The following is a 23,855-nucleotide window of genomic DNA, read 5'->3' as shown; positions in this document are numbered from 1 at the left end:
ACCCTCTCCCCTTACAAGTAATCCTCTTCCCACAGTACTCCAGACACACACGAGGTAGGAAAACAAAAAAGAAAATAATCTAACAGGCTTATGCTCTCTGGTTAACACCTATAAACCTGTCCCAACATCAAATATTTTAAATTCTGGCTTTGATCTATTTTTTAAATTAGTTATTTCAATTTCATATGCTCTAAATTTATTCTTATTGCATTATTTTACTGACATAAAAATAAACATTTCAGAGTGACAAGCCAATTTAGTTGCTCACCTGAAAAGATGCAGAATAAATTTAATTGAGAAATCAACTATTCTGTCCACAAATAGTCTATACATTTCATTCAATTACACTCTTTACATTAACATCTTTTACATTGACAGGATGCAGAGGAGGCACTCATTGACTGCTTGAGATTCAGTCTCCTGGCTGAGAGGCTGGGTGTCTTAAAAACAGAAATCTCTCACCATGCCCGACATAACAAGGTATACAATGTTTGAACAATGTAAGCAAAACCTGCAACACTTGCAAGTATCTTTATTTGAGAGCATTTTTCCTTCTAACTACACAAAAATTGAACATCTAACCTGCAAATTAAACTTTGTTGCCTCTTCCTGCCTTTTCTGGGAAAAAAAGATAACAGAAGAAGAAATTTTCTTCTTTTAACAAAAGAAAATATAAATTTGGCTGGAAAACCGAGTTTTGTTCCCTTTCATCAAAAGGATCCTTACTTTCATATCTTCTCATGAGATCATCTTGCCAAAGAAAATAAAATCACATTGCATAGCTTCAGCATTTGCTTGAATTCTCATGAACTTGGAGTGCTACTCACATTTATGTCATCCTCCCAGGAGCAGGCATTTAGGAGATTTGACACTCCCTGCTGACATTGTCATGCAGCATCACTACAGACCAGCCAGCAGCATTTCCAGCATCTGCCCATTTAATAACCATGGTTTGCAGAACAGGATAAATCATTACTTTGGTCTCATCTTGCTTTGTCATTTCACCCTCTCACTGGTTTACTTCCATGCAGGCCACTAAACTTATTTAACCTACGAAGCCATTTACTCTCCTTACCCTTTCAGCACCTTCTTTTGTGATATAAAAGAATTCCCACTACTTTGTCCTGTCCTCACAGCACACACTCTCCCCAGCCATGTCCCTTTTTGAGAGTCCATCACAAGTGCTATCTGGTACTACAGGTTTACTTTAGATGCCATCTTTTAGACAGGATGTTCTTTGCACTGTCAAGAGTTGTCTACATCCTCTTAGCTAGCACCATACCCTGGCATTCAAAGGATGCTTAGTCAGACCATTTCCATTGAAATCAGTTTTAAGGGCTTAAGCAGGCTTGCAGGCTGGGCCAAACAGCCTTTGTGCCTCATCTAGTAGGTCTGTAGACAAACACTACATTCCCACACTGCAAAGACAACGATTCGGTTCATTTGGAAAATTGTAGTAGAGCAGCTTTACAACCTGACAACTCAGCCTCGATTTCAACAATACCCTGGGTCAGGGTAAAAATGGTCAAAAGGCAAAAGTTTCCATGCCCCAGTCACAGCCAACCAAACTACTGAGGAATCTTCTTTCCAAATGATGATGTTTCAATACATTTTCTGTTAATTTCATAGAAATGCGCTATAGTAAAATACACAACCTTAAGATGCAAACCAAAACCCAAACTATAACAATTTACTTTATCTAAACAAAACTAAAGAGTTTAATATTCTGTCTTCGCAGGAAAGGTTACAGGGGGTAGTCCAAGGTCTTTTTGTTCAAACAGTTTGGACCTTTGTGCAGCAGTTTCAGAAGACATCCCAAATAATAACAATTCAAATTCCCACAATTTCCACAAGCAGGATTTGAAGTGTCCAGCCTGGCCCTGGGCCAGAGCATGCAGGAGGTGGGCCCAGGCAGTTCTCCACCCTTCACATCAGGCATCCCAAACAGCTCATTGACCTGTAGGGTTACTGACCATTTTATGGTCACTCCTCCCCCGCCAAAGAAGTTAAAAGGAACAGCTGCTGTGGCAGCCAGACAAACAGGGTTTATTTCACAGAATCACAGAATCACTAGGTTGGAAGAGACCTACAAGATCAGTGAGTCCAACCCAGCCCTAACACCTCAACTAAACCATGGCACTGAGTGCCACATCCAGTCTTTTTTTAAACACATCCAGGGATAGTGACTCCACCACCTCTCCAGACAGACCATTCCAGTACTTCATCACTCTTTCCATAAAAACTTTTCCCTAATATCCAACCTGTATTTGCCTTGGCACAACTTAAGACTGTTTCCTCTGGTTCTGTCAGTTGCTGCCTGGAGAGAGACCAATCCCCACCTGGCTCCAGCCACCTTTCAGGAAGTTGTAGAGAGTGATAAGGTCACCCCTGAGTCTCCTTTTCTCCAGGCTAAACACCCCCAGCTCCCTCAGTCACTCCTCACAGGGTTTGTGTTCCAAGCCCCTCTCCAGCCTCGTTGCCTCCTCTGGACGCGCTCAAGCGTCTCCAGGTCCTTCCCAAACTGAGGGGCCAGAGCTGGACACAGCACTCAAGGTGTGGCCTCACCAGTGCCAGGTACAGGGGAAGAATGACCTCCCTGCTCCTGCTGGCCACACTGTTCCTGACACAGGCCAGGAGCCATTGGCCTTTTGGCAACCAGGGCACACTGCTGGCTCATGTTCATGTCAGCCAGTAACCCCAGGTCCCTTTCTCCCTGGGCACTGTCCAGCCACTCTGTCCCCAGACTATTTAAGTAGCTTTCACCTGCACTTCAGCCTTTTCCTCAGAGAAAAGAAATAACAAGTTGCCCAAAAAGTCAAACTCGTCATCCTATGTCCATGGTCAGCTTGCAGGGTGGTAGAGGAACCACCTCAGACGTTTCTCTCCCTAAGGATGTGTATGGCCTATGTTAGGGTTACTGCTGCATCAGGGAGTGGAAGGGGGGCCATGAGGATGGTCTCAATCATAACTCAATTTCAGCTTCAGAAACTGGGTGACCATTAAACTTGTTACTACAGGGTAGTGAGCAGATGGTTTTGGCAACCTGTTTTTTTCCTGCTGGTTTCACAGATTTTCTAGGAGCCATTGCCTTAAACCCACCATCCAGATCCCAGCTTCATGTAAATTGTCTTAGCAGCACTGAGTGAAAGAAGAGGTGGTGGTGGTGAAATCTTTAAATCATATTTTAAAAAGAAAAAAAGAGGAAAAAGCAGACAAGGAGTCCTTTCATTATCCATCCATCTATCAACAACATTTAAAAGTCACAGCAGAAAAAGGAGGAAATGGGAAAAAAAAATATGATACAGGGTAAGGGAGAACACAACAGAACAAAGGTGTGACCCAGAGTAGCTGGTTCCCATGCACAGCTGCATGCGTGAAGCTGTTATGCTCACTAGCTGGTTGTAGGCATGGGGAAAGCTGAAAGCAGCCAACTGGGCTTGCAGTACTTTCTCTGAAATTTGCCACTGAACCTCGTCCGTGTCCTAAAGCAAAACCAAAAAACGAATAAACAAAAAGAAAAGCAGAAAAAGAGTGAAAATGCTACACCACAATGTTATGTAAAAGAGAAGCACAGCTGGAATCATTTAGAGAAGATTTGGGGTTTGTCCTGTGACCAGTTCATCTCTGTGGTTTTTCTCGGTAGTGATGCAGTGTGAAAAGTGTACAGCTGTACTTCCCTTCGTAAAAATAAACACACAGTCCTAAGCAGAAGTCCCTTGGTACACAAGGGAGCCAATTCTGCCTGATGTCACCTAGCTGTACAGGCAGGAACTTCCCCACAAGTGCCACCACTTTGGTCCCCGTGAGACCACGCATGGAAGATGGCACACTGGGACGGTGTGATCTCGCCTGGAGCTGGGCCATCACACCCTGGATACAGCACAGGGCCAGGCAGGCTAGGCCTGAACAGAAGACATGAGCCATGGCACCCAAGGACATGCAGCTCCTGCGGCAGGGTACCAAAATTTCTCAGGAGCTCAGCAGTCCAGCAGACACCTAAACACAGGGCTGGTTTTTCCCATAGCTCAGCACCGTGCTCTTTGGAAAACCTGACTCACAATGTTACAAGCAGCATCAGCAGCTCAAACCCTGTTATTTATCTGTAGGACAACAACGTCTAGAGGCCCCAGGCGTGGTGCAGCATTGCTCTGTCCAGGCACTGCACAATCCTGCTGGCTGCGAGCAGTAGCTCCAGGAGAGCTGACCTGGCACTGGCAGCAGCCATCAGCTTCCCAGGAAACTCTTGAGCAGACACGGCTGCCCGCCAGCCTGAAGTCATTCCATTTCTCATTTCTGATCAATCACAGCACTGCAGAGAACATTTAGCTTTGAAACCACGGTGCCAGGCTCCAGCAGCTCTGCTGCTGTTGGTGAGGCATCCCAAGCACAGGTCTCTTGGCTTAACTCCAGCCCATGCAGACTTAGCCCCTCTAGGTTTGTATCACAGGCAAGACAGACTCGGGCAACCAACATCCTTTTCTATGGGTCATGGATGTGCTCCCAATCCTTCATCAGCCCTTGGGGGAGAAGTTGCCACTCCCTCCTTGAGCTCATGTTTTCTTCATCAGGAGTTTTTCCCCAGCTTCCACTTAGGAAGGCAGCATGGGCTTTCATCCCTCTTGTTTTCCAAGACTTTCTGAAAAGATCCAGTTGTGACTTCTCCTATACACAGACATTTAATGGGGACTTTGTAAACAGAGCTCATGCCAATGGGAATGCAGTCAAAATTCATCCGGCACAGTTTCACAGTGAAAGGAACACAGATCAAAATAAGGAGGGAGCTTAATCTTTTGGCCAACGTAGGGAGAGGGAGCTGACTGGTAGCCCCCCTGCCAGGAGGGGTCAGACATGGCTTAGTGACCTGCAGCAGTGATTCCACTGTTCAAGAAGCCCCAAGCAGAAGGAAATACTCTCTGCAAAGGAAGAAGGAGACTTTCTCAAGCAGAGAAGAGATGGAAAGATGGTGGGTCTGGACCAGTGTAACATATCAAGATCTACATTTACTTCTGGTTTTCCCCCCACCCCAACCTTCCCTGTGACTTTAGACAACTTGTCCTAATCTCTGAGAAGTTGTGAGTGTTTTGTGCATGCACAGAAAGGGCCAGGTCTCAGCAGCCTGGCAGACAGGCTGCATGCCCACCTGGCTCCCACTGGTCATGTCAAGGACAGAGTGGAAAGGAGCCCTGACCAGAGCAAAACCACAGGCAGAGGTACCTTTTGCCTGAAACACCTCCAGAACCAAAAACATCTCATGTTGCCATCATGAGAGGACTGAAGTCAAGCTCTGAAAACACATAGGAGCTTTCTTTCAGAAATTAAACAGTCCTTCCCCATTCCCCACAGTTAAATGTACAAGAGAGATTAGTAGCAGTGCTATCCGACATCACAAGTCTTTTCAACCCATCTGACCCAGAGCAAAATAGACAAGAAGAGGAAAAACCTTTGCTGAACCATAACAAATAGCATAGCAAATCCCTCTGATCCAGACACAGGCTCTCAGCCCTTTCACCAAAATTATGGGATAGCTCCTTACCCTGAGTCAGCAGGAGCACATGGGTTTCTGCGGAAAGGAGGAACAGTTCACAAAGGATAAACATACCTTCATGCTTTTTGGTAAAAAAGTACAAAAAAAATAAATGCTCGTAATAACCTGTTAGCCAGAAACCTGTGCTGGCTAGCAAGATATCTGAAAATTGTCCTGCAATTCAACTTTTGGCAGGAAATGAGCAAAGGAATAGGTCCTTGTTTCAAACCTAAACCTCTAAGACAGGTCTTGGACAATTATTACCAAATGTGAAACTCTTAGCTCAAGCTAAACAATAGAATTAAGTAAGTAATTTGAAGAATCATTTCTTATATAAACACTCATATAAACACTGATGTTTCAGAATACACATTTGGGACAGACACATCTCCAAGAGCCACAGCCCATGGGTAGAGATCCCAAATCAATATTAGCTGTGCACAGCCAGCCACCACAAGCTTGCTCACGTTTGCCTTGTGCCCTTCCCATCTGTAAGGAGCAGACTATAAGAATAAGCCTGTGCTATCAGATGGAGATTTTTGGCTTCTGTGTTTGGGGCCAGTGAGATTGCCCACCCAACATCATCTCACTGCTGCACACGGGCATTTGAAATTTGCTTTTGCCCCACAAACAGGAACAGTTCTCTTCTGATTCACGCTGAAAGCAACAGGGGATTTTCAGAATTATTACAACACAAGACGTCATCTTCCTCTGCTGGCAAGAGGGATTGAAAATGACTGACCTGATTTCATAAAAATATCAGCATGTGTGTGGTGTGTGGTCTGTTACTCTTCCACACTCCTGTGGTTTCTGGGCACACAGCAGCAGCCTGCCTGCTACAGACTGTAAAGCAAAATACAGGTTGGGAAACTGAAAAGGTGGAAGAGGAAGAAAACAGAAATGCCTGGACAGATCTGTATCCAGTGTAGACCAGCTAACATTTGAATCAGAACAAAAGTAGTAACTGAATAGGAAAACATGCATTTCCTCTCCTTCTAACACAGCAGTAATGTGAGGCACAGGAAGTACACATGCTCTCATGTTTTGATTTTCAAATAAATGTCAGATGAAATGACATCAAGAAGAGATGGAATAAGTCTGGGAAAGTCCTTTGTTTATTTTTTTTTCCTTTGTTTTTCTTTGCATAGAGGCAACGTTTTGGCTTACTTCTACATTTGCAGATTCACTGAAATAATTTCAATCGTACCTGAAATTCAGAATATGTCGAGACAAACTATTCAGCAACTGGACTGGAAAATATTTTTATTACTTAAAACCACAGGTTACTTCAAAATTGAAGTATATCGTCTCCTTAGAAACATTTCAACGAGACAAAAAAATAACAGGGCCCAGTGCATAGGTATGAATTTCTCCAGTAAAAGCATAAAAATAATTTTTTTTAAAGTTCTTTTTCCTTACATATTCTACACCCTGCCCTCACCTCACTTTCACACTGCTGGACCTCATGGCACCTTTCCAAAGCTCTTCACTACTTTAAAGTGCATTGAATTTAACAGGCTTGGTGCAAAGGCATTATTTTTTACATTGCTCCCTTATTTTTCTTCAATTTCTGATTCAGCCTTGGGTGACTTCCATTTCTTTTCACTCCAATTTAATGTATTCCAGAGTATCATTTCAACTCTACACATTCAAAAGCAGCTTGTCTGGACCCACTGACGTGTCTCTACTCCACTGCTGGGAAGAGGGAAGGAGCAGAGCCCTCCTGCTGGGAAGGAGCCAGCCTTGTGGATGGCAGGCAGTGAATCAGAGATGAACTCATCCCCAGCAGTTCACACCAAGCAGCAACTGCAGGAAAGTTTCTGTTTCACAGGCTTGCTTCATGAATGCTCTGATCCTGTGGGGTCTTAAGGCCAACACTGAAAAATCCCATTTTGGCACCACGAGGCACAATACAAACACCCCAGGATAGCTGAGGTTGTGACACACATCACCAGAAGCCAGAAATAATCTGATTTACTCCATTCTTCTCAAGCTCAGACAGATGGCCAGTATGGACCAAGCACACTGATAACCATCAGAAAGGATAAGTACAAAAATGCAACACTGATGATAATGTTCCAAAAGTCAGCCTTGCATGTAGACATCTAGCACTGCTCAGGAGGCACCAGCAACTTGAAGCAAATATTGAGCAGCGTCTTGCTCCCTGTGTGGTCTTCTCTCCAGTGCAGCAGGTTAGGGACCAACTTGTGAAAAACAGATTGAAGGACTCATACCCCAAACCAGCTTCTATCCTAAAAACTAAAAGCAAACTCTGGCCAGGTTCACTTTTTGAAGACCAGAATAGGAAATGGGATGGAGCGAATGGTCCTACAGGCTTGTTCCTGCAGAGTTCTTCACTCTTCCAGGCTGGGGTGGCATTTGTACTGACTGCAGCCAGCCCACATGCCAACCAATTTTTCTATCAAAGGATCCCTCTTCAATGTGTTTACTCCCTAGTCAGTACTGAAGCACTGTCAGCTTCTCTACATTCATCAAATGGCAGCGGTATTATTGCCTTTAAAACTGTGAGCACAGCCTCTGTGCAGGGTTAAAGCCACGGCAGCTCCTCCTGGCCCAGCAAAGATCCTGCAGCAGCAGCCCTGGCAATCAGAGTAACTCATCTCTGGGGAAACCCTGATTCATGAGCCAGCTATTCTTAAATTACAGTGCAGACACCTCTTGCTTTTAGGAAGCAGCCAAAATGTGCATGTGTCTCACCTATTTCAAGGGAGCTTTTTCTGAGTAATTCTTCCCCAAATTAGTTTGCAGCAAAATGGCTCACCAAGGCCTCCTACATCATGTAGTAGTGTGCAGTGATGTCCTTTGTCAGACAGCACTTTCTGTTCTTAGAGAGAGAGAAACCAAGAAGATCACTCTCATTCTTCTACAACACAATTATTGTAAGTGATTTCAGCAGCGTTGTAAGCTAACTTCAGAAAGGTTGGGTAATTCAACCAAGTCAAGCATCTCGGTAGTTACTGATTTTCCCTTGGCTCTTGTCACTTCTTCTTTTGGAGGAATTTATTAATTTTAAAAGTGATGGATATTCTTCTATTTTAGAAAGTTGAAACCAGACAGAACTGAGGTTTTCTTACCCTTTTGTGCAGGTTAAACAGCCTCTAGTGGGTACTTGATTTGAAGAAGCCTGCTGGAGCTGGGGAAAAAAAGCATCTTCCAGTAACATGAACATCCTGGTATGAGAGGTGGGACCTGCCTGCACACAGAGCACTTCTCCTGCACATCAGAAACACAAGAGAAATTGTGAGTTTTAAAAGCAGGGTAAGTGCAATATTGAAAAAATATCCTTGAACCAGTCTGCTTTGGGATGTACTGCACAGCATCCATAGCAAGGCAGTTGGTGTATGGGGGTCTGATCTCTGTCCTTCTCATGGAGGAGCTCAGCTGAGCCCTTCAATGCCTGGCAGTGCCCATACTGGCACCTCACACTCACTCCAGTTCTCCTCTTTCTCCCTGCACTTGCCTGTGTGTCATGCCAGTCTCCTGACCTCAAGCAGAGGGTCACCAGCAGCCCAGCACTGCAAGTGGAACTGACTCAACAGATCTGTGGGGATTGCTCTGCACACCCACAGAAGAACATGGCAAGGCTCATTCAATTGCCCAATCCTGCCTCATGCTGTCCTCAGCTCAGTGCCTCGCTCCTCTCCATGGCAGCACCAAGGAAGTGGCTCTTGTGAGTCAGCAGGCAGCACCAACAGCACTGGTACAGCAACACAAGCTGGGAGGGAGGATTTGTCACCTCAAGGGTGGAAGCTCCTGCTTGCTGTCCAATGCAACATGCCAATCCTTTTTCTAAAGGGGAGTTATAAAAACCCCTTCCCGTGCAAGGAAGGAGGAAGAGAAAAGCTTCAGGGTGAGCTGGTGGTTTGAAGCAGGACACAAAGTGACCCCTGGTCCACCAGCAGGTCACATGCAAAGAGCCAGAGGGTGAAGAGACATTACTCTACTCCCTGCTCCCACACCATGCAGGTTTCTAGGGCTCCTGGAGCAACTCCAGGCCTGTGTGAGCCTCACTTGACCTCTTCTAAAGCAAATCAGGGGAAAAAAGTGAATAGGAGAGGCCCACAATGCAGCTCCTGGGCTTGGGTTGACCTTTCACTTCAAGTTGCAGAGGTCTGGCTCCTCTCCCTGCACACCTCCCCGGTGCCACTGTCCTCACCTCAACAGGAGCTGCTGGGCTGCTGCTCCAAGTTTCTCTTCCCTCTCCAGTTATACAGCTGCCAAAGCTCTTGATAAGAGTGTGAAAACTGCTATTGTCTGCCAAACTACTCAGATGTATCTGCTGCAATGATTAAATATTTTGCAAGACCTGATCCCTCTTCTGTGTAAATCTGGTTTAGATGAGAGCATTTTTCACCACCTCTGGGAAGCCAGCAGAACATTCATGGAAACAATTCATCAAGTCAGGGTGACGCTCTCTGGCTTTACTTTGACCAACAATTCCTGCAGACCACGTTATGTATGTCCAGAGAGAGATGAGGTGTCCTTCAACAATCCCACAAACACCATCCCTGTCAGAAACAGTGGAGGGATGAGATTGGTAACCCACTGGGAGTTTTCTTCTTTCCATCCTCTGCTCCTGCCAGAACCCACTCCTCCCTCTCTGTCATGCTGCTGGTACTTCAGCACAGCCTCATGATCCACAGGCACATTAAAGCCACTGAAAGAGCTGCAAGGGGAATCAAGCCCTGAGCAGTGCTTCAAGGCAGATCTGCATCTAGAGCAGCACACTGCATTTCAGCCTCTCCACCTGCCACATTCACAGGTGTGTTTGCAGATTTGTGTGTTTTAGGAGGAAAGTTCATCCTTGAGTCAGAAATTCACTGCACCAGTGATGAGATAGTTGAAATCATACCAGTTTGCTATGGCCAGCTTATTTTCTCCCTCAGAAGCAGCCAGCCATGAAAAGTTTTGATTTTAATTCAATTACCAAGGGATATATTTTCCTGCAGTGATAAATTATGACCTTTCATCAAAATGTGCTTCAAAAGTGCATTCCAGGCACCTTCTGAAAGGGAAACTCCTTGATATGTGACTTCTGAGTAGAAGACAGCAGAGTCTAAATGACATTTTCTGCTGTCTGGAAAGGAATCTCCCACCTGAAGGTTAGTTTCAGATGCACAAAGAGACCACTGGTCCCTTGCAAAGGGAAATTCCAATGTGCTCCTCTTCTTTGCTCCTGCTAAAACTTAACTGTGAAAGCCTCACTGTGAATACCAGTTAGGAGGAAAAGTGCAAGCTGCAGCTGTGGTAGCTCCCAAGTACCTCAGGGTCAGAGAGGGTCAAAGATCAACCCCAGAAATTATATATTCAATAATGAGAAACTACAGCAACTCTGCTCTCCAGCAACACAATTGCTGCTTTCATCACAAACAAGATAAGCAACTTTGTGTTGTGAAATATCTTGTTTGACACTGAAACGAGGAAAATACGTAAGGATCACAGGCAAGAATTGAAATGGCTTTGGTTGGCATTCCTCATCGACTTTTTCACACAGCCCATGGGAATCCAAACATAGACATCAGCGTTGCTTCCCATCAGAAGGAAAGTCATTCTGCAAGTTAAAATATCTGAAATCTCAGGGTTCTCTTAAACTACCATAGGCACTTGAAGATGTGCTGCCCTTTTCTTCATCTGCCATTTAGAAATAAAAACAGGCACCTTCCCATGGCTGCAGACAGAAGCAGCTTCTCATGTTTCCAGTCCAAAAGTGCTTGGGGTACATTCCACTGCTACACATCACAGTCCACTCTAGGTCTGGAGTTATGGAAGGACAAGACTTCCACACCTTGCTCTGTCAGCTCAACAGCTTAGCACCACAGCATGCCCATAACCTGCTTTCCTCCTTAACACACTGCAGCCACAATGGGCTCATTCCAAGAGTTTAAACAGGTAAACAGGGCTGCTTTCATCTCCAGTGGGTTACAGATAACAAGTGGTTTTGCTGGCAGATCAAGTCAGGGCTTCGTGTTGTCTTCCTGCCCACTAGCTTGCCCTGCACCTCGTGCTGAGGGCGAGCCCTCAAACCACCAGAGGCAGCTGCTTGCTCCAGGCAGGAAGATTGTGCCTGGGAAATGCTCCCAGGGATCCCACCATGACACACTGGAGAGGGCTGTTGCTCCTGTAGCTTCCTCCCTCTGGCACAGAAGCCAGTGAGCAGGCAATGGTAATATCTTCCTCTAGCATAGCTGGTTCAAAGTGAACTTGCCTTAAATTATAACTGGGTAAGCAATATTGCTTTTCAAGATATTTTAAGGGAAAAAGAAGTTTTGTCTGAAGAAACAATCAATTTATAACCTAGCTCTTTCTTATACAATTACAGCTTAAAGTTGAGATTATTAATTTTGAACTTAGAGGTTTTTTTGTGCAAGACTGAGATGGAAACACAATATTAGCTTTGAGCTATGAAGTGAATATATTATCTAAGCTTGACAAGACATTGATAAATATCTAAGAGGATGGGGCTTTTGGCAAGAAAAATTTCTCTTTTTCCACTGATGCAACAGAAATTGCTTTTTTAAGTACTGTCTAATATTGTTCAAACTGAACATGCATCTCAGACCACAGTCTCAAACCACACAGAATAGATGATCCCTGGTTCCTCCAGTGATTTGCAGATGAGCTCCACATGCAAATGACACCCACAAGGTGATCAGTGACTGTCACCACCAAGTGTAGCATGCAATATTCCACAGTCTCTGCTCCTTGATGAACCATGGGCCAGACACCACCAGACTCTGTCAGGGAGGCCATTTCAGAGATGTCAGTGCAGGTGGCCAAGTGGCCACCTCCTGAGGCACAGACAGCACCTAGTGTCAGCTCCTCAAGAATGAGCCACTTCACAATACTGACTGCAGGTAAAAAAGCCTTTGTCTGGAAAAACCAGACATCAGCCAAATAGAAATGGGAGTGAGGTTAAAAAGCAGATGTGTTTGTGAAGGGTTGGGGAGGATCATCACACATTAATCTTGAGCTAATTTTAGGCATCTAATTTAAGTGCTCATATCAGCCCTAGGGAGTCAGCAGAGTATCCAGAAGGTGACTCAGATTCCCAGAGCCCACCACAGGGTTGTGCCCTCTGGGTGGTCTGAATGCCTGCACCCCTGGAACAGGGGGCACCTCAGGTGGCCGTGATTCTGCAGAGAACCTTCCCCCCTCTAGAAGAGCATCATGTTAAATTGAGGCTGCAGGAAACAATAGGAAAACACCCAGCACCCAAAGAAGTTACCATGTTGAGTAGACTGGTGGTTGCAGAACTAAAAGGCACATTGCTCACAGCAGAGGATCTGGAAACAGGATCTGCAGTTGCTGAAACCCCGGTCTCTGCTCAGACCCCTCCCTGGCTGGTGCTGGGAGATGCACCTCTGCATCTCCACACACCCTTTCTTTGCTGGCTGGGGACCTCTCCAGGGACATGCCACCAGCCCATATGTTCAGGCGATTGTCCAAGTGCTAAGACCCTGTCTTCTCAGCAGGGAGCAGCAATACTTGACTCAAATGCAGCTCCTGGCCAGTCTTGCCCCCTCTGCCAAAGCACAAATGCTCTCCTCATGTCGCAGTCTGGAACAAACACTTTAATGGGAGCAGCTTCAGAGGACTACCAGCTACCTGGCTCAAAACCTCTTCCAGACACATGAGGGTCTACAGATGGAAAAGTAGCCGAGCCAGCAAAGCTTCATTACAGCTTTACAGGAGCCACTTTTTAGGAGGTGAGACTGAGATACACCTTCATCTAACCCCCAGTCACAGTTCCTGCCCAGGACTCACATGTACCTATCCCAATTCAAGAAACAGATATCAGATGTTGGACTGCAGCCAGAAAATCATGTTAAAGAGCCTTATTTTCAGGAATAAACATTATTCTCTCTAGGCTGGATTTAAGCTAGTCAGTTACAAGAGAGAGATTCATTAACAATGCCCAAAGCACCTACTGGCATGTGCAAAAGTGTTTTTCATCTCTGCTGTGTACACATACACATGGTCACAGCTCCTTTCTCCCACTCCCAGCAGCACCAGCAAGCACAGTTCACGGCCAGCAGGCACACGTGAGGAGCAGATCTGTGACTGTCACCCTCAAGCGTGGCACACCAAGGAGCCACCCCACACTCTCTGCCATTCAATGAGCCACGAAGCAGTCACTGCCAGACTCTGCCAGGGAGACCATTTTAGAGATGTCAGCAGAGGTGATCAACTGGCCACCTCCTGGGGCAGACACAGCACCCAATGTCCGTCACCTTCCCATGGGAAACTCTGTGTGGATCCATTGTGGGAGAGAGAGGAGAAGAAGAAAGGCATTTTATCTATCTGACTTAGAGATTGTAAGGTAAGAAAGGCTTTTTTGCCATCACAAAGCTGGTCAATGCATGGAAAGCCATCCTTCCATGGGAAAAACCTCAGCAGAGGTGCAATGCAGAGCTCAGCATTTGGTATGACTGTGGTGAGCCCCAGAGCTCCCGAGCCCAGAGTCAAACTGTTATCCTGACTGGCCTGGACCATCCATTCTCTGGGTGAATGTGAAGAGTATGGAAATGCCACAGACCTGCCAGCCCCCGCCCAAAGTGACAGAAAAAAATTGTGGAGGAACAGTGTGCTGATTTGTAACAAGTCACCTTCATTACCCTACAGGCTGCTTAAATAGCGAGAGCTTCCCTGGAGCACATGCTGGGTCTCCAAGTGCTCATGGAACAAAAGCCATTGGTGTTTCCTATGTCTTTTGGAACATAGCATGTTCCTGCTGCTATTTTAAAACAAAGGCTGGCAGGAGTCAGTGGAGACCTGCCATTCCATATCAGCTGGGAGGAGAGAGCCTGAGTTACTACAGTGTTGTTTTTTTCACATGACTGCTCAATATGATAAAATTTCTAATTAACTGCATAAATGCGATGGGAAGACTCTTTTGCTAATTATTTCTATACCTTCAGGCAACAGAATAAAATCAATATGAAGCAAGAAAATGATAGTTAAATAACCTTGTCAGGTTGTGCTGCAGGTAAATTAACAGTGTGGCAGCAGATGGGAATGCCTTCACAAATCAGGGTGCTGGTTGAAACCAGGCTTCAGATGTGTGTCACCCACCAAAGCTGCCTCTGCCTCCTTCAGCACAGCCTCACAACTCCCTGCAATGGGGTCCTACAGCCCCCTCCTTCACAGCTGCACCAAGGAACCTGCTCAAAGCAGAGTAGGCTTCCTACACTTTCTTGTATTGAAAAGTCTATACTAAAGCATTTACTTGCTTTAATGCCACTGGAAGAGCCAAAAGGAGGGGAAATATCTTAGGAGCCATGTAACTGGCACAACATTTCTTCTTATTCCTTACGGGCAAAAAAGTTTTTGGATTCAGTCACGTTTGTGTAAAACCAGGGCTCAAAATTCTATTACCCCTCATCAAGAGTTACTTCTCCCACATGCAAGGAAAGACGAGATTTTAAGATTTAAACCCAATGGATTTGTCACTTTGGCCCTCTGTTTTACTGCACCCACTTTCATCACGCTTGAGGGGATATGTGTTTCCAAGAGCCGCTGAAAGTTTGTTCAGCGCTGGGCACCCAACCCGAGCGCTGCGCGCGTCTGAGAGCCGCGGTACGTTAGCGCTGTTTGTCGGCCACAGAGCAGTTCCATCGATCTGGGAGCGAGATAACGATTTACAAAACAAACCCACAACCACTTGTTAGCTGTGAGTGCCTTCACACAGGCTGCATTAATTCAGATGTGAATCAGGCATGGAAATGCAGCCGAAGCACCGGGTGCTGCCGGAGCGGCGTTCCCTCGCAGGCTGCTCGCATCAAGTCCCATCCTGCCGCATTCCCATGCCAAGCTGGCAGGGATGGGGCCGGCGGAGCGCGGGAAGGCGCAGGCACGGGGCATGCCTGCCAAGCCCGCTCGCATGACTAACGCTGCGTTCCTGCGATAACAGGCTCGGCCACCTACACAACTAGCCCTCGGAATGAATACCGCGCTGCCTGGGTTCCCATGAGCGGCAGACTGATGGCAGAGCCAGATAAGCCCTCGCTGTCGCTCTCACAAGGGGTTTCTAGGCCTGGGCTATCTTCTGGATCTCACACACAGCTCTCGTAACTCTGCTTGCTATCAGTCCTTTTGGTCAGGTTCACTGCTTCACTACCGAGGCAGTGCTTCTGTCCATACCTGCATATCACTCCCAAAAATCCCCCAGAAGCACAGACTGCAGCAGGGCAGGCAGGACAGCCCAGTGAAACCCCCTCCCATTAAACCACACATACACATCCAAAAAGACACTCAGAGTTTTCAGACCTAGTGCTTAGCAGACTTTTCAGACCTAGTGCTTAGTGCTCTCCGCTACCTGGTAAATGCATCCTCCCCTTCCATCTTTTTCCTCCCTCCACAATGTCCCAGACTGATATACTTTGAAAGGTGTATCTCATGGGTCCATACTGTCATTACACACCAGAGAAAGCCTTTGCAGCTTTCAAATCTTCAATTTGAATTTTCTTGCTTTCAAAATTAAGATCTCAGACTTATGCACAAGAATGAGTTTACATCAAAGCAAGCTGTCAGCAAAATTGCACTAACTGGCACAAATCAGGCACATCCAGCAGTTGGTTTTTCTGTTGGCACTGGTTGTTGCTTCCATTTCCTCCACACAGTGCTCTTGGCAAAATAGACTTCTTGTTTGTCCCAGGTCCTGAACCCCTTAGGATCATTTCCAGAGCCCATGATTGGCTAGCTAGGAATAGCCATGTAAAAATTACTGCTTCCCACACTGGGGGTCACACCTCTGCCAAAGAGGAGTTCAACAGCCCACCCACACCTGATACTGGGAATGGGAAATGCAGGGGAGCCCTACAGAGAACAAGGACGGGATAAGGAGGAGAGAGACATTCCATCATCACTGGCACAAAAGGAGCTCGTCCTCCAAAATATATCATGCATTTGGAAAAGCCCACGGGGGTTTGGGGCCAGTGGGATCCCAGCATGGACTGGATAGGCAGGAAGATAACCTGAGCAGGGAGACAGATACAAGACTGCAGGCAGGGTACACCCAGAGGGACCAGCCCCAGAAAAACTGACTGGTAGAAGGAGCTTTTGAGCTGGGTGTTCTAATGCCTGCCATCACTGGGCAATGATTTGCCAGCATCCACTGAGCCTGGGCTCTGTGCAGAAACCAGGGAGACCACCATAAAAATCATGGGCAGCTTTATTTCTCAGGGCCGTGTAAACTAGAACCACATCAGTTTTTTTTGTTTTGTTTTTTGGGTTTTTTTTTTTTTGAGGAGACTCCTTGCCCTGATATCTTTAATTAAGAGGGTTGTGTGTTGTTTTTCTTTTACTGTGTGGTAGCTTTTATCTAACAGGTATATGTAAAAAGTGTGCCTGGGGAAAATCATATTCATGGGAACAAACTTAGCAAAGCCACTTTAACCCAGCTGCTTTTTTAAGAAGCACCTGAGGGCAAACCCTTGAAGATATTTATGCTCTCTGGTGAGTTAGAGGCTTCTGAAAACTCCCACTGATCCCACTTCCCTTTATTCCCCTGGGTACAAGCAGTGGGAAGCGCCACTGTCCCTCTGCTCTCAGTCTAGAACATTCATAAGGAGCTACTTTAAAGACAGATGATGGGCTCCACCCTATCAATTGCTGAGAGCCCCAGCCCCTCACAGTAAGCTGAGTGCCCCAGCAGCTCAAGGGGTTTGAATGTGATTGTGAAGCTCATGCAAATCTCCATATCTGCATAAAACATTAATGACGAGCACCTTATGGCTTCATCACACAGGCCAGGTACACATCACCAGGCTGAGGTGGCCAGAGAAGTTGTCAGTCTGCAGCTGGGGTGTCCACATGATGCACCAGTGCTGGCAAAATGTAGCACAGCTGCTACCAGAGTCACAGAATCACAGGATGGGTAACGTTGGAAGGGACCACAGGAGGTCATCTTGTCCAACCTCCCTGCTCAATCTGAGTCCCCCAAATGTATTACTCAGGACTGTGTCCAGACAGCTTTTGACTATCTCCAGTGAGGGAGACTCCACAACCTCTCTGGTCAACCTGTTCCATTGCTTGGCCACCCACACAGTGAGGTGAGTTCTTCCTCGTATTCAGGGGGAATCTCCTATGTTCCAGTTTCTGTCCCTTGCCGCTTGTCCTAGCAAAACTACAAGAGAAAAGAAGATTTTAAGTTACAGCTGGAGATTAGAGAGGTACAGGGCATTTTTTTGCAATGCTTTGTCATTCCTTTTGTATAATATTAATCTGCAAGGTCGTTTCTAGATTAGATTTTAGTTTCTGTTAAAAAAACTTTACAAGCTACCTTAAAGGTTTGATCCAGCTCCTCATTAAGTCCATGTGAAAAGGGTTTTCTGAAAGGATCACTGCCTTCCTAAGCAGCTCAGACCCATGCTTTTGTGGAGAAGACCTCTCTACATCAGAAGGAGGGGTAGATGTAGTCACAGTGAATAACACAGTCCTGTTGCCACTTTCACCAGCCTTAAGCATTCAGAAATTAGGGACAAGCCCCTTTCCTCTCCACAGGACACATCTTTCCCACACCAGCTGAAAAAAAATCCCCACAAGGCTAGCTTGTAAATTCAGGTCTTCAAGAAAAAAGAATTTAAAATAACAAAATCAAAAAAACGCGAACATCTGGGTGGTTTACCTCCAGGTGCCTGAGTGTGGGGAGTTTTCCAGCCACAACCCCAAATGCTTTCACCACAAGCCTGGGGGCCAACAGAGCTCCCACTCAAGAGGCAGAGCAGGGCAGGCAGCTGGTCAGCAGCAGTTCCTTGGCAGCCCAAACCCTGGGCTGCAGAGTGCCAGGGAGCAAAGATGAGCAAACCCAGCCCAGTGCAGCTGCTGTGAACTGTGACCCCATTTACAGAGGTTGGCAGAGCTCCGTGGGATGCACCAGCATGTTTTTTCCATCTGTGGACAGGAAGCCCTACAGGGAAAGGGAGGGAGAGGGGAGGTCACTGGGCATTTTTTCTCAGTGGAAGTTGGTGGAGTTAAAAATTGCCAAGAACAGGCCAAAAATAGGGAGGGTTAGGCAACATAAATTTGGGGTGCATCAGGCAGCAGCTCTAGCGCAACCCTCTGTATGGCACTGCCAGTGAGTGGAGAGGGAGCCGTGGTGTGAAGCCCCACCAGCCCTGCTGCCATTGGGTTTTACCACCTGCACTGCACCCAGACAGCACAGACCTCGGGAGAAACAGTCCCAAAAAACTTCAAAAAATGCATTCAGGCCCTTGCTGCCAATCAGGATGATGAGTCTGCCCCCATGCCTGTGCCTGGGGCAGCACTAGGCTCAGTGTTCACTGCTGGGGCACAATCCCCATCCACACAAGCTCCACCAGGATGCACTGGCACCTGGCCACAGTACTGGGAGCACTGGGGGAGCAGCAGTGGGGTGCAGGCTGCTCCCTTGAGCTGAGTGTATTGCAGGAGGGAAAGGTTTGACCTTCTTGGTCCCACTGGCCCTGCTGTGGGGCAGGGGCAAGTCCCTGAGCCAAGCAAACCTGTGGTCTGGTCCCTTACACATCTGCCTTGCATTCACATCTCTGGTATGAAACAAGCTCTGATTTTCACATCCCTGCTGAAAATTCTGGACAGGAACAGGAGTGGTTCCTTCCAGATGACTTCCTTCAGTTGTTCTCCGATGTTTCCTTTTTCCTTCACCATGCCACTCTTCCTGCTCTTTCTCTGGTTGTAGCACAGTAAGGCTGCAGTGAGAGGGAAGGTGCAGAGGTGGGTTTTGCTGCTGACAGGGACATTTCAGACCCTCTCTTGCTGCCAAGTCATTTGGACATGGGCATGGACCACGCACTGGCATTCACTCAGTGCACAGCTGCTCTGCAGACAAATCCCCACGCACAGTCTGCTTGTGGGAAGCGAGTAGAGCAGCATGAATGTGATAAAATAAAACCATGGAGCACTCACACTGCTTTCTGTGTCCTCATTTACACTGCAGACATGAACAGCCAAGGCTGGTCTCTTTGACTTTGCCTAAGTTAGGAAACAAAAGGAGCCAGGGCCAGAGGCCAAGGGCCAAGGCTTGCACCCCTCCAGTCAGCCTTTCTCCCCCCAGCCAGGAGATTGGGACCCTTCTGTGCTGCCCTGGGGGACAGCCCCCAAGGATGCACTGCCCCTGCTGCCCCAGGGCCAGGGCTGTTCTCACCAAGGCACCACTCTGGCAGTGAGGCAGGGTTCCTGTCCAGGGAACATGCCCCTGAGACTGCTCTGTCCCTGCCCTTGTGGCTGGTGCAGATACAACTCTTTTCCCTTTGTGTCTGTGCTGGGCATTTCACATAGGAACCTCTAGGGACCACTTTGGGAGCCCTTTGCAGGCCCCATCCCTGTCTGGCAGTTCTGAGCCTGCAGTGTCACCTTTGAGATGATATGCACTCAATTCTTACAGAAACTGGCAGAGTTAAATCTGTCCTCTGGACCCCCTTGCATTGCTGACACCAAAGGTAACATCCTGGCAATACAAAGAGACTTCACAAGAGGCCTGGAGCAACTGCTGATGCCATTCCAGCACCACTTCTCTGTGGATTGGACAGGGAGTCTGCTGGGGTTTCCAAACTGGGATACCAAAAGGCAAGGATGTGCATATTGGCCAGGCTGGGCGTTCTGACACAGAGAATGGGACAGGGCTATTATCATTATTATTGTTGTTGTTGTTAAGAAGTACCTCCTCCTGTTTCCAGGAGGACTCAAGAGCCTCAGTCTTGCTCTGGACTCCATATGTAATAGGAGGATGTCCCAAAGAGTTGCTCAGCTCACCCCAGAGCACAAACTAGCAGCTCGAAGTAGCACAGATAAAATCACAGCTGCAAGCTTTTATTTTCTACCCCCAGCCTGGTGAGTCAGGAATGAGCATTGCTGGGTGAAATCTCCTAAAACAGGCACAGGAGCCCTTCCTGAGATGTACTTCTAGTTGCAAACCAAGAGGCAGTGGCCTAAATCACATATCCAGGTATATAACACTGTGAAACACCTCCAGCACAATGTTATATGTCAAATGTCAGTCCATTGAGAGCTTTCATATCAAAGGGCACATTCTGATTGAAGAGAAGCAGAGAAGTGCAGCAGAGAAATAAATAAAAGGAAAGGTCTTAAGAGGCTTACAGCCACCCTGGTATAAAAGAATAATCTTTCAAGCTGATAAAAATATTGTTACATGCTCTGATAAGAATAATCTCTCAGGCTCTGATAAGACTACAATGAGAACAAGCCTTTTACAACACAGCATTAGTGAACCACAACCCCATCCTGCCCAGAAATACCCTTTCTAGCTGCCGCTCCGTTTTGTTCTCCAGTGGGGCAAGCACTGGAAAGAGCTACTGTAGCCTTCCTCCCTGTCTAGCAGGGACACAGGCAGGAAAGGACTCTGTGGACTCCACCCTATTGAATATGGAGCAATTCACTCCAAAGCAACTAAAGCATGCAAATAATTGCATTGACTTCAAATGAAATTATTCCTGTGTGTAAGTTCTCTACTGAATCAGGGCCAGGGTGCTTAGCACTCTGGAGTATCAAGTCTTAAAATTTTGGAAGGCTTTAAGTGAGAGGGAATGGTTTGGGAAATAGGGGGGAGGAAAGTGGGTGGGAAGGAGTTCTCCCACTGAATAATAGGTCAATTATCTCTGAAGTCTGTGATGGGTACAACTAGATAGAAGGGTGTTGGAAGGTCTGAATCTATTTGGACATTTGTGTTAACCATGACTTAGCATCCCAAATCCACACCGACCCAAAAACTGGACTGGCTATATGGTCAGGAATTTGACTTTGGAAATACATCCTGAAGTAGCCTATGCACACAACTTATCTTCTTTCTTTCCTTATTTCCATCAAAATACAAGAACATATCCAGACAGCCTGCTGTTCTTGAAGGGATGGGATGACTTCCACGGCACAAAAAAAGGCTGAAATCCTTCATGTCCCAAGCTGAAGAAGGTAGATACTTTTTATTGAGTGAAGCTTGATGTCCATGAAGCTCAATGAAGCCAACTAGGCAGAAGCACCTACTCAGGCACTGTAATGCAGGGGGACAGCTCAACGCCTGAGGCACAGAGCTGTTGTGCTAGGTTAGTCACACTGACAAGAGCAGATACAGGGATGGTTCCCCCAGAGCCGCTGGTTTGGCAGGAGGGAGTAACACAAACACCCTGTGGAAATGACCTACTGAGCTGAGTGCCACACAGGCATTTGGCTGCAAATATCCAAAGCAGCCTGTGGGTGAAATGAAGGAAAATATGAAGTGAAAATGGAAGGCCATAACTTGAGTTTCCTGCTGAAAGACCAGGAATATTCTTTGCTGTGTTACAGTCATGAAAGGTCTCATCCCAAGAACGTGGCCATACCAACCAGTTCATTCCCAAACCTCCCCCAGCATCACTGGCTTCCTTCTGCCCTAACAGACACTAGTTGTGTGCACTTCTCAGGCCTGATCCCAGTTTATTCCAAAAACAACAGATGAAAGGCAGCAAGTATTAAAGTAAATAGGAGTTTTGCTCTCAACCACATTTGGAGCAGAATTTGACCCAGAATTAAGAGGACACTTTTTACTGGGGATCTAGCAGGTTTCTGAAGCTGTTCCAGTAGCTCCAGGAGGCACACCTGCTCGTGGATCTGCATAGCAATTTCTGTGGTTTGGCCACTGAGGAGGGTTTTATATTATTTTTAAACGTTACCATTAAAAACAAGGAGCTATTTTTCTCTTTTCTCTTCACTTTTCTTTTTTTTGCAAAAAACTTGGACAGGACTGACTAACCACATAGGTGACAAAGCCATACAGAAAATATTCTCAGGGTTGTACACAGAAAATATCTCCCACAGTTGTTCTGGATACTTCACCCAGCCTCAGCCTCTCATGCAAGAGCCCTTCCCTCAGCTGCCTGCCTGCTGCCTCTCAGAACTGACCCCGCACAAGCCGACTGCAGCACAAGTACTGGTGCACCTGGTGTGATTCCAGGGGACCTCCACAGCCTCTGCTCTTTGTTTATGACTCACTTCTCTCTCATTAATCATGGGAATTGAATGGCAGGCTATGCCAAGCTGATAGACTCCGAAAGCTTTTTAATCCACCCATTACTATCCCATCTTAAATAGGGAGAGCAGGCACAGCCATGGCACAGAGCCAGGCTGGGTAGGGCAGCAAAGGCTGTGGTCTAGTGCTTCCCACCACCAATACCCAGGGTATACCTTATGCTTTGGCCATTGCACAAATGACATGAGATGGCATCTACTACAAATGACCAAATCAGACGTGGAAACATTTATGAAAACGTAGGAAGTGATGTGATACTGAGCTGATATTGAAGCAGTTTTCCCCAGGTGTCACCAGTAGTACAGAGGACAACTCCAGTTCAGTGACGGCAGTTCACAAGTCCTGGTGAAGCAATCTTGAATGATTGATGCTACGGGAGAGTTAGGCCAGGAACCTGGACAAAAAGGAGAATCTTTAAGCCATTTAATATGATTTTAAACAGTTTTGGATAATAGCAAAAACATATGAAATTATGCTTAGACAGGCATCTGAAACAATTTCTACATAAAATGTGGGGGGGACAAAAAAAGATCCACATATTTAAATCAGAAAAAAAGGCCAGAGCAAAGAGCATTTCACACCAAAAGAAATGAAACCCCCCTTTCAATATAACCTACCTATGACAGGAGCTCAACACCTGGGGAATTGAGAGGCCTGCCTTTCACCAGGATATGGAGAGCAGTAATAGTCGAGCAGGTCATTCCTGCCCGGGAGCCAGCAGCAGGGCTGAAATTGGACCCAGTCATTTGCGTCATCCCCAAACAATTAGTAACTTCAGGTAACCGGGGCCATCAGCCAGCGCTTTAGAGAATGTCTGTGGCCGGATAAGGACTGTCACATTCCTGATGTCAACACTGAGTGTTTGCAGTGAACTCTGCACCCTCACGTAAGAGCAGCCGGGCTGGAGGAGAGAAGCACCCTCCCAAGGTAAAGAACTGCTGGTGGAGAGAAGCACCCTCCCAAGGTAAAGAACTGCTCCAATCTGCCCTGCTGCCTTAACAGGGCAGATGTGGGACTGCACAGAAGGAGAAGCTGGGCCAGCTCACTTCCCGCCAATGTGCAAAGTTGGGCTGTGGTGGGGATTTCCACTGGCAGAGGCTCATAAGGATTCATAATGGAAATCCCATCCACAGATCAAATGTCCACAGCTTGCTGATGCTCACTTTGGCCAGCAGAAATCATAACACTGGAGGTGCTCCTTTAGCCAGCTTAGCTTCTAGCATTTCACAAATCAAACTTGTTGATAAGCTATTTCTAGAAATGAAGAGAGCAATAACGTAGAGAAATTGGAGCCAG

The 23,855-nt window shown here is 46.6% G+C and overlaps 1 protein-coding gene across 15 annotated transcripts in view; it reads right to left on the bottom strand.

The window, feature by feature from the left end:
* ZPLD1 (zona pellucida like domain containing 1) overlaps positions 1–23,370 on the bottom strand; it is a 145,336-nt gene extending 121,966 nt beyond the window's left edge. For all 15 annotated transcript variants that reach the window (XM_059836920.1, XM_059836914.1, XM_059836933.1 and 12 more), the window contains exons 1-2: positions 23,177–23,370; positions 22,715–22,953 (exon numbers count right to left, since the gene is read on the bottom strand). The gene's annotated coding sequence lies outside the window, so the exon portion shown is untranslated. The remainder of the gene's footprint in view (positions 1–22,714; positions 22,954–23,176) is intronic.
* Positions 23,371–23,855: the final 485 nt, after the last annotated feature.

Source organism: Haemorhous mexicanus, chromosome 2 (genome assembly GCF_027477595.1).
Source record: "Haemorhous mexicanus isolate bHaeMex1 chromosome 2, bHaeMex1.pri, whole genome shotgun sequence".
NCBI classification, from domain to species: domain Eukaryota; kingdom Metazoa; phylum Chordata; class Aves; order Passeriformes; family Fringillidae; genus Haemorhous; species Haemorhous mexicanus.
The sequence above is the reverse complement of the archived record's forward strand: the minus strand, read 5'-3'. Positions and strand labels throughout refer to the sequence as shown.